The sequence below is a fragment of the Rhipicephalus microplus genome, chromosome 6 (genome assembly GCF_043290135.1).
Source record: "Rhipicephalus microplus isolate Deutch F79 chromosome 6, USDA_Rmic, whole genome shotgun sequence".
Taxonomy (NCBI): domain Eukaryota; kingdom Metazoa; phylum Arthropoda; class Arachnida; order Ixodida; family Ixodidae; genus Rhipicephalus; species Rhipicephalus microplus.
Window position 1 is genome coordinate 56,156,044 of NC_134705.1, and position 9,672 is coordinate 56,165,715.

General features: G+C 42.0%; 1 long non-coding RNA gene across 1 annotated transcript; it reads left to right on the forward strand.

The window, feature by feature from the left end:
• The first annotated feature begins 1,524 nt into the window (after window positions 1-1,524).
• LOC142764774 (uncharacterized) lies at window positions 1,525-6,887 on the forward strand. Its single transcript, XR_012883871.1, has 3 exons — window positions 1,525-2,595; window positions 3,129-3,386; window positions 3,976-6,887. It is a non-coding gene; the product is annotated as an uncharacterized LOC142764774 (long non-coding RNA).
• Window positions 6,888-9,672: the final 2,785 nt, after the last annotated feature.

Genomic DNA, 9,672 nt, shown 5'->3' on the forward strand with positions numbered 1-9,672 from the left:
CTTATATGACGCCCGCTACGCCCTCAATGCCCGCAGCGCTTGGGAACAGGGGCTGGATTCACAAAACACACTTACGAAAACATCTTCGCGCAAGAGAAATATCGTTGCGTATGTCGATTCACGAAATAAAAAAAAACGTCGTAAGAGGCCATCGTTGTCAAATCGGCCGCTGCAATAAAGCGCGCTGTGACTGCCCGGGAACATGTCAGTGATGGTGATGCAGTTGCTATATTTGCTTACGTCACCAAAAAGTGCTCGTAAGTGGATTCACAAAGCAAAATTTTGCATAAAAACAGCGTGGCTTAGAGAACAATCTAAGAGTGGTCCGGACCACTCTTAGGAACAATGTGGCTACTTAGAACCTCCCGCCGCGGTGGTATACTTTGGTGCCGTGGCTAGTTTTGAGTTAATTCACGCCCATGAAGGGCTGCCTGATGACTGCTGATGCGTTTTCATTTATTTCGGTGCTTTCAATTCCGTGTGTTGTTTCTCTTGTACGCAGTGGATGGTGTTCACAACCACCGTCGTCCAATAAGTTCGAAGCCGCAGTAATTGAAGAGTTCTATTGGGCGTCAATGGCGTAAAATTATGCATGTAAAGATTTGTGGTTGGATAAAAACCATTGTGATACGTGAATAGTCGGCGCATTCAAACGCGGCATGGCATAGGATCAACCTTATTTGTTATGTTCTTGTGTTGCGCCCCATCCTTGCCTAATTAGTGGAAATTACCACCAAAGAGGTTAATGGGAGCACATTCCTTGCACGCTATTGCAAATAAAATTGAGAGGAACTTTTTAGTGAGCGGTTCATAAAGGTTGTGCTTTAGTGCACTTCCATTGGCTCTAACAGTCCAATGGGTGCGATCTCTGAAAAACAGTTGTCGATACATTTTGGGACAATCTGGAACTTTGTAAGCCGAAGCGTATTAGGGGTGTGCGTGAGTACGCATGGAACTACAAACAAATCACTCATTTTCACCTTCACTGTTCAGACACCGACATGGACCGTGATAATATGGCAAGCAGTCGCAATAAAGTGACCCTAGTAACTTTGTATGAGACCGGAAATATGCTAACCCTCCTAATTCTGGAGAAAATCTTGGCTAAATTCATCCCTGCGATAATTACCAGCCATTTAACTTGACGCACGAACATCATTCAAAGGTAGAGCGAGCCACTGACACGTATTTTATGCGACGCAGTTACCACTTGACCTGAGAATAATAGCGTTGCGAAGGCGAATTCCCTGTCGCATGCTCTGATCGAAGCAGACGACAAACGCGAGCAGACGACGGCTTGACCGAAAGGCACAGCTTGTGATTGGTTGTGAAGCAATACCCTCTACATCAGCTCACTGCGTGACGTTGCCAAAACACTTCTTTCATCTGGCACGCCTGTCCTGTTCGTCATATCACCCCCCTCGCACATAGGAAAAAATTTTGTCACGCCGTGAAAATAGTGCAAGTACTTTCGAAGAGCTCTCTTACGTGCTGCGCAGTTGTCGAAAACAACATGGCGTCGTAAACAGCATATCAGTCGGTGCGACTTTCAGCAAACACTTCTCGCACGAGTTACTTGAGCGTTCGACCGGATGCGTTGTGATTACGGCAGCTCTTTCGGTGCGTGTAAGCAGTGCGGAAAGCTGCGGCAGTGCAATGATGTACGGTGAAGCGCAGCGAAGCCTGTGCGTCGGTGTGGTTATCAAGCGGGAATCGGCGTCGATGTATCGATGGCAACCAGCACTCTAGAAGCCTGCAATGTGTGTTTGTGTGCCTGTAACAGTTCGTTCGCTTGACTTTCCAGTATCTCATTTGGGTGCTGTGCGACATTTTGAATTGACAGCGTTTTGCGACGTTACTTGAGTGACCCCAAGTACGTACGAAAACGTATGAACTACGCGCTCAGTTCTTGCTTCGCCACTAGTTAGCCCGTACGCTTCTATTTACTTGAGAGCAATGAACTGTTCGGGAGTGAAACGATGTTCGTTGTGAACAGTGGTGCTGTGTTGACGTTCCAAGACTTGTGAACAAGCTGTGCTCGTGGGACCGAAAATTGAAAGACAGCGTTGATAACTGTTTTGCCCTGCGAAGTTGCGGTGGGGCAGCTTGGCGCTTTTGTTTGTTAAGTCATCACTTCTCCTTCTTGTGGTAACCATAGTCCTAGCGCTGTGATGTGATCAACCAAAGCTGCGAGATGCTACATTTTGTTGGGGATCGTGTTATTTGGAAGCGCGCCTGGACTGTTCTTCGCTAACAACTTGAGAGTTCTATGTTTCAGCGAGAGCCCGTGAATGTCAAGCTTCCCTCCGGCCCCCAGAAAAAGCAAAGATTTCTCCGGTGCTTTGGATGAAGTTGTAGGCCAATATCACCTGACTACAAATTTCCAAGTTCGTCTCGCCATCGTTATGCACGGCACTAGAGCCTTGACAACAGCCGGTCATGGCCAGTTCTTACACTTTATCAATGAACGTGCATGCCTGGCCAGCCCTTCATTGCTGTCATTGGCAGCTTCCAATCTGCAGATGCCCTTTACCTGTTGGCCGTAGAGCACACTTGGTTCCTCATGACACCGACGGCTACTAAATGCTGCCATCGGTGAGTTCACCTTGCAGAACTAAATTTCACCGGTACTATAATTCACGCAGATCTATGACGTGTGCAAGTTTTTAAGCCTATCAGATGTAATGTTTCTCTATGGTAAGTTGAAGCATGAAAAATTAACTACTACTGTTATATACATACATTTATTATAGAGCAAATGCTCAAGAAGTTTTTTGTGATTTGATACAAGTGAGCTCTTGTTTGATTATGAGGTTGGGCCTGTCGATTTATCACGTTTGATAGTTGGCAAGTTAATGTGAATTTATTTTCCAGGAGCCAGGTTTCACTTAAAAAAATTACGTTATTTTGGAAAACTAGTTTAATAGACAATTACCACTGTGGTAGTACTATACCTCAGTAGGACATATATATTGCGGTACGTAAATATTTCATGAGGCTTCAGTTTATTTCAAAGTGATTATAGCAGATTTTGGTCATTTTAACGAAGTAATAGCGCCGTCAAGGAAGTATCAAACGTGAGTGTTTTAATGATTGTTTTTAAATATCTCGTTTTCGGCTCTTCACAGATTGCAGTGATTGGCTTGGGAAGGTCCTGTGATGCATCGGTTGCAAACTCTGGCACATCAATCCTCATCATGACTTGGAGCACCTGTACAAAAATATGAAGGTCACGTTCTCCCTAACTGTGCAAGCCCATGTCACTGCTGGGACTGTTATCATTCCGCGGATGTGGCCTGGAAGCATGCTGGGCAGCCTCATCTGGAAGTACTGCAATCTGCTTGGGAGCTTCGAGGGCAAAAAACTGCCTAACGGCTGGCTGCAAGGTTAGTTTTTCGTTAATACATACGATTACGTGAACACCACCTACTGTGCACCAATTGAAAACCCAAGCACGGTTGCTTGCAGTGGATACCTGTAATATTCTTACACATAACTTTTATTCCACATTTATAGCAATTAATTGCTAGATAAGCGAGAATGTTGAAAGCTGAAAGCCTGCGGCTTATGAATGAAACTCCGATCATCTGAGACTCAAAAGCTGCTGCTTTTAAACGAGCACAAATAATTTGAGTCCTTATTGAGCTCTCGAGCTTGTGACTCCCTCTGTGGATCAAGTGCTCTGGAAGGAAATAGCAAGTGGGTGAAAATTGCCTGGCTGTTCACCACTTACAAGGAGAAAGACCTATTGAAGAAGCCTCGGACGACATAGGGCCAGTAACTGCATCTTTTACCTAATGTAGCTTTTTCTCTCACAGTGCTGTGGCTTGTGCTTCAGCCGAACGTGTTCACCACGATTGCATGGTAATATATATTTTTCTACAAATTGTACCTGAACTAAGTATGCATTGTTGATCTCTAAAGGTGACGTTCAGTGTGTTTTAAAGCCATGGCTTCTCACTTCTCTGTCTGTAGCTAGCCTACTTCAGCAGCAGAGCGATGCAGCTAGCACACATGCAATCGAAGTCATGGAGCGCTCCTTTTGTGTTCTGTGCTCGACGCAGCATATCCATCCGGCAAGACACTGGTATCAACAATAATGGTGAGTGTTGGTGGCACCTGTAGGAGCCCATTGCGTTTGTTGCGTATGATTACTTTTCCTGATGAAGTGCATTTTTGAAAGGTTTTCTTCATTTAGAATAATAGATGTCAGCAATAAGCAAACTCATAATCGACAAGCTCTTTGTGTCTTCTAGACTGCCCGTTTGCTCATAAATGCGGTATGTTAGACAGCCTTAAAGTTATGAACATTGGCTGTTGTGTTGTAACGCACTCTAACTTGTGTTTCTTATTGAAATTTATTGTGGTCTGCTGCTCGCACCTAGTGTAAAGTCGGAATAGAAGAAACTTTATTGGCTTTTTATGCCTGTCAGAAGTTTCATGTCTTCATCTATAACATTGTAGTTTTGCTCTTGTATCATATTAAAATATATTTTCAGTGTTCACTGTTTGTGTGTGTGTTGAGGCTTATCATTGGCTTCTGAAAATACAATATCTGTAAATGTGAGCACATATTTAACAACTCTACACTCTTGCATGTAGCATGGTTGTAACAATAATCTTTATTTTTCTAAGTTCTAGCAGTAACAAAGGGTTCGGTGCTCCACGGTCATGTACAGTGTATTAAGAACAGAGCACAGAAGACCAAAAAGTATAAAGGGACCGCCAGTGACTGTTCTCCTGCTGAAAGTTTACAACAGCAGAAAGAGTACATTGTGATGACAGGAGCAGCTGCTGCTTAACCTCTCAGCAGTGAATTATTCAGCAGTTCCTTTGCTTTCATTCGAAATTATTTGAATTTCGCATGGACGATACCAAACTATGACACTAATTTAAGGGCTGCTGTAGTGTTAGTGGGAAAATATTTTTGAGCTGAAGTTTTTAACATGTGTGTTAAGTGCCTGCGTGCCTCTGCTTTTACCTGTCAGAAATCACAGCATCCATGGTCGCCAATGGTAACTGTGTTTGCATTCTTTGTAGTACAAGAACTAAAGCCATGAATGCAGTAATCTTGTACTTAGTCGATGTAATCCTTCAGTATGCACTCATTTGTATAGCACCAATGATGCCATGAGTGTATAAGCTCTGGGAAATGAATCTATGTGGATTATTTTATTTGGAAGGAAGAGCATCATCACTACTCCTAGTATATCTTAACAGTGGATTTTAGTGCTTGGGTATTATCCCACTGCTTGTCCGTACTTCAACAGTCTACTTATCTACTATGTAAGTGTAACTTTTTAAAAGTAAACTTTGCTCGGATATGTTTGTTCATATTGTAAAGCAAGTGACTTATCATCTATGCAGCTCTACTAAGACTAGAAATAAAGGTATTTAGTTTTATTTATATGTAGCTGTAGCATGCATTTACTTGTGTTTTCTAGGTGCCTGTACAATTGTTTTGCCCTACAAAAGTACTGGTATACTCTAATATTGAATCTGGCATCTTAAAATAGTTTGTTAGTGAAAGTAACAATGTGTTTACAACCAATATTACTATCCTCATATGAACTGTGAAAACTCTGTGGAAATTTATTTACATTTTTTTAACTGTGTGAAGACAAATGGTGTTGTGTTCTTTTATTGTGGTCTCTGTTTCATGCAAATGACACCTAATTACTTTGCAGCGGCATAGTATTAGTTATTTTACACGTATGTGCTGAGCAACATCGCAGTTGAGGCCAGCAGCAAGACATACATGCAGTGCACTGGAGCATCACCTCACATAGTGTACAGTCTTTGCCCAACTGTAAACTGAATATTTTTCAAGCAGACTGTATGGGAACTGTGTTGATGTGCAAACTTTGAAGTCTTCTTGAGGAGTGTTTTTCATCATTTCTGTTCAAGGGAAGTAGCTACCCAAGGCCACAACTGGTGGAAATGTAGTGGTTTTTTCTCTCTAAAACCACTCCTACCAGCTGCCTCACTGTCAGCATGGGGTGAATTCATGAACTGGAAAAATAATTGGTCTTTGTTTTCTTGGCCGGAAGAGTCACTTCCCCCGTTCAGCCACCACGACGCGCCAGAATAGAAACTTTTAGCTAAATAAAGTTGATTCTACTTTTGAGAAGTGTTTTTGGGAAACGAAATGGCGCCTATAGCTGGCAATATAAACACTGGTTGCACCAAGGAGCTTAGTAGCTTTTAACTGTATTATTCATGTATTGTCTAGAAATTCTTCGCGCTGTTCCAACTTTAAGCCCAAGTGTCCTAACATGCTTTGTTAGTGGGTTGTGAATGAGCCAAGCTATGTAAATAAACAGAGTGATATTGCAGACATGTAAAAAATGTTGATGCACAGCCCTTTTGTTTAGCATGACATTGTCAAGGGCTTTACTCTTGTGTTTTTCATAAAAACTGCTTGTCACTGGGCAGCAGCAGAAAACACATGCATCAAGCATTTTCGAGAGGGTTCGAGAAACACCGTTTTCATACATAACAGTGCCGGTGGATTTCTATTGTAAGTTACTTTCTGTAGTATATTCAAATTGAGTGTATTAGAATTGTTGTTTTATTGCCATTTATTTTAATATTTACACCTGAGTGTATGTATGTATGTATGTATGTATGTATGTATGTATGTATGTATGTATGTATGTATGTATGTATGTATGTGTATGTATGTATGTATGTATGTATGTATGTATGTATGTGTGCACGTATGTATGTATGTATGTATAAATGTATGTATGTATCTTTTAAATGAGAATCCGTTTATCATTGGTGAGTAAGTTTGGTAATGATTTGGCTGAATTCGTTTCTAGTTATTTCTCTTTTGAGCCATTATCCATTTCAATTTGTTTTGTACTGCATAAAAATAAATGTAACCTTACACAAAATATGTGTGTTCGAAGAAGTTGTTTTGATTTACCAACCTACAGTCATGGGGAAGAAATTGGGTAAAATTGAACGAACCTGCGAAGATTAGTTTAGAGCATAGCTACTCTACATGGCATATCTTGTACACATTGCGTTGGTTGAATATGTTGATTTCAAACTTTCAATTTTAATCAGAATAAGCAAGCCATCACCCATGGTTGTATATGTGTATGATATTTACGCATACTGTGATACCGGTTCGCAATAACAATGGGGGTCACAAACCTAGTCAAGCTGAATACACGAATTTTGTCCATGCCCCTTTCATTAGCACTTGAACCGTTGTTAATAAAAAATAAACTTCGGTTTAGAAATTTACTCGAGTAACCAAAAGCAGAGTATCTCTTTATCACACAAATCAAATTGCCATTGTTCTGTTTCATTCTTGACAATAGGGAACCCTCTCAGCAGAACTCGATTAACTGCTATAGTTCATTTTAACCATTGAAAGCGACATTACACTGAAGCGTGCAGCATGACAAATAGCGGGAGAGAAGACACAAACTAATCACTCTGTTTGTGTCAGTTCTAACTGTCCGTGCTCTTTGGTCTTGCTGAATGTGATGATGCCCACCAAGTTAGCACGAAAGCGTGTCCCTACAAAGGAAGTCAACTTGGCTGCAAGCAGTTAGCTCGCTGCATGTGTAGATTTTCTTCAAAACACCGTGACGACTGATTGCTGGTCGAATATCCAAACACGTGAAAAGTAATATACCCGGTATAATATTGGTATTTCAGAACAGGACACTTTTGCGATAAGAGAGAATGGAGGAGAAAATTATGAATTCTGAATTGTGTAATTTATGAAAGAGCACAGTACAGCGCTTTTGGGTCAAAAGGGGAGTGAAAGAAGCAAGTGCGAAAGCCACTTTCTCAAAAAAATTAGTACCCGCCACCACGCATATTGTTAGGCCGGACAACCTCTTGAAAAAAAAGGTGCTCGGTGACTCTGCGAATTGAACCAAGTACCTCCTAGATTGTAGTTGAGCGCTGTAACCGCTCGTCCACTGCAGCAGTGCTTGCATTCGCCTTATTGCTGATATATCGTTATTCCTTCGATTGACGCCAAATGCAAAAACGTCTAGTGAAACTTTGTCAAAAATAGAAAAAATGGTTAGAATACGTTTGCCCAAGGTTACTAGAAGATAGAAACCGCCACATGTGACTGTATAACCGTGCGCTATTTATTCTTGTACATTACTGTCATGACGTTGGGATAGCCGGCTCTAACGTAGGCTACCTTCTCATAGTTTGCCAAACATAAATAAGAAAATAAAAATATATATCGGCCTGTGACATCGTTAATCAACTAATATGAATTCACTGTCACTATTGTCACTTTCACTAGATGAATACTCAGTTTGTTTCCATTATCGTTATTTAAGAAAGTTTTGGCTCAATAACTCAACTCTCCTAATTAGCATTGATTATCACGTCTAAAGACAGTCACACTTCATCTCGCTTTCTGAGTGGCTATCGCTCCCATATAACGCGTACTCCACTTTGTTATGCTCTCCGAGCATCTGACGCTGCTTTGCGGAGACTTTCCCTGACGTCTGTGGGGTTTAACGTCTCAGAACCACCATATGATTATGAGAGACGCCGTAGTGGAGGGATCCGGAAATCGCGACCACCTGGGGCTCTTGAACGTGCACCCAAATCTGAGCACACGGGCCTACAACATTTCCGCCTCCATCGGAAATGCAGCCGCCGCAGCCGGGATTCAAACCCGCGACCTGTGGGTCAGCAGCCGAGTACCTTAGCCACTAGACCACTGCGGCGGGGCTTTCCCTGACGTCTGCTGGGCCATAAACTTGTCTTTATTATCTATCAATTTTAAGCTTTCGCGAAGCCGAAACGAGAGTCTATCTCTCCCTCTTTTCGTTCTTTTCGCACGTGTGATAACGTCTCTCGAACTCAAGACTCGTATACACGTCCCTTGCTTTGTTTGCTCACTCAAACAACGCTGGACGAAATATTTGCAGCGTGTTTTGTGAAAAGCATTAGCACTGAGACACCTCCCGACGAGTCTCCCTCATTTTACGTAGACACATACCTAAGCGTAAGCGTATGCACGTTCTCGCAGCCCGGCTTTAAAAAAATGCTGCGGTGCATGGAACCACCGAAATTGCGCTCACATTTCATTTGATTACTGCTGTTATCTATTTCCGCACAATTAGTCTGCAGGCACCAAAGTCGCTAATGTGTCTTGTAATAAGAATATTGTAACAAAGGCTACCTTTGACTATAGGTACAAAACACCCTTACGTTCGCCACTATACCGTGCTAGATTGCACAGAATAAGTTAAGGAGCAGCGCAGCTTTATTGAATTGTAAGGTAACTGGTCACGTTCAATAGGGGAAGACATTCGAGGTACATTTTCAAACATTGCATGCATCAATTTATGTGTGGTTTCATTTATGTGGCGCACTTGGAGAGTTGTTTACTTGTACTTGGCGAGATAGTGCATGAAATTCTCGGTGGCTTAAGACCATCAAGCAATTATTTTTTTAGCTACAGTCATTGATGAAAGACGAGTGCTTGGCTTTGCACAGCCCACCAAAACGTCTATTACAACGTACGCGGCATCCCGTAAGTGCTGTAGCAGACGCTCGCGGAACTGAAACTTAGATGCAGCAAATCATTGGCTATCATCGTATACTCTCGATGCTAGACGCTTTGCGTGCTACCTTGATATTATCGGCACACACTTCTTTCTTTCCTTGTCGTTT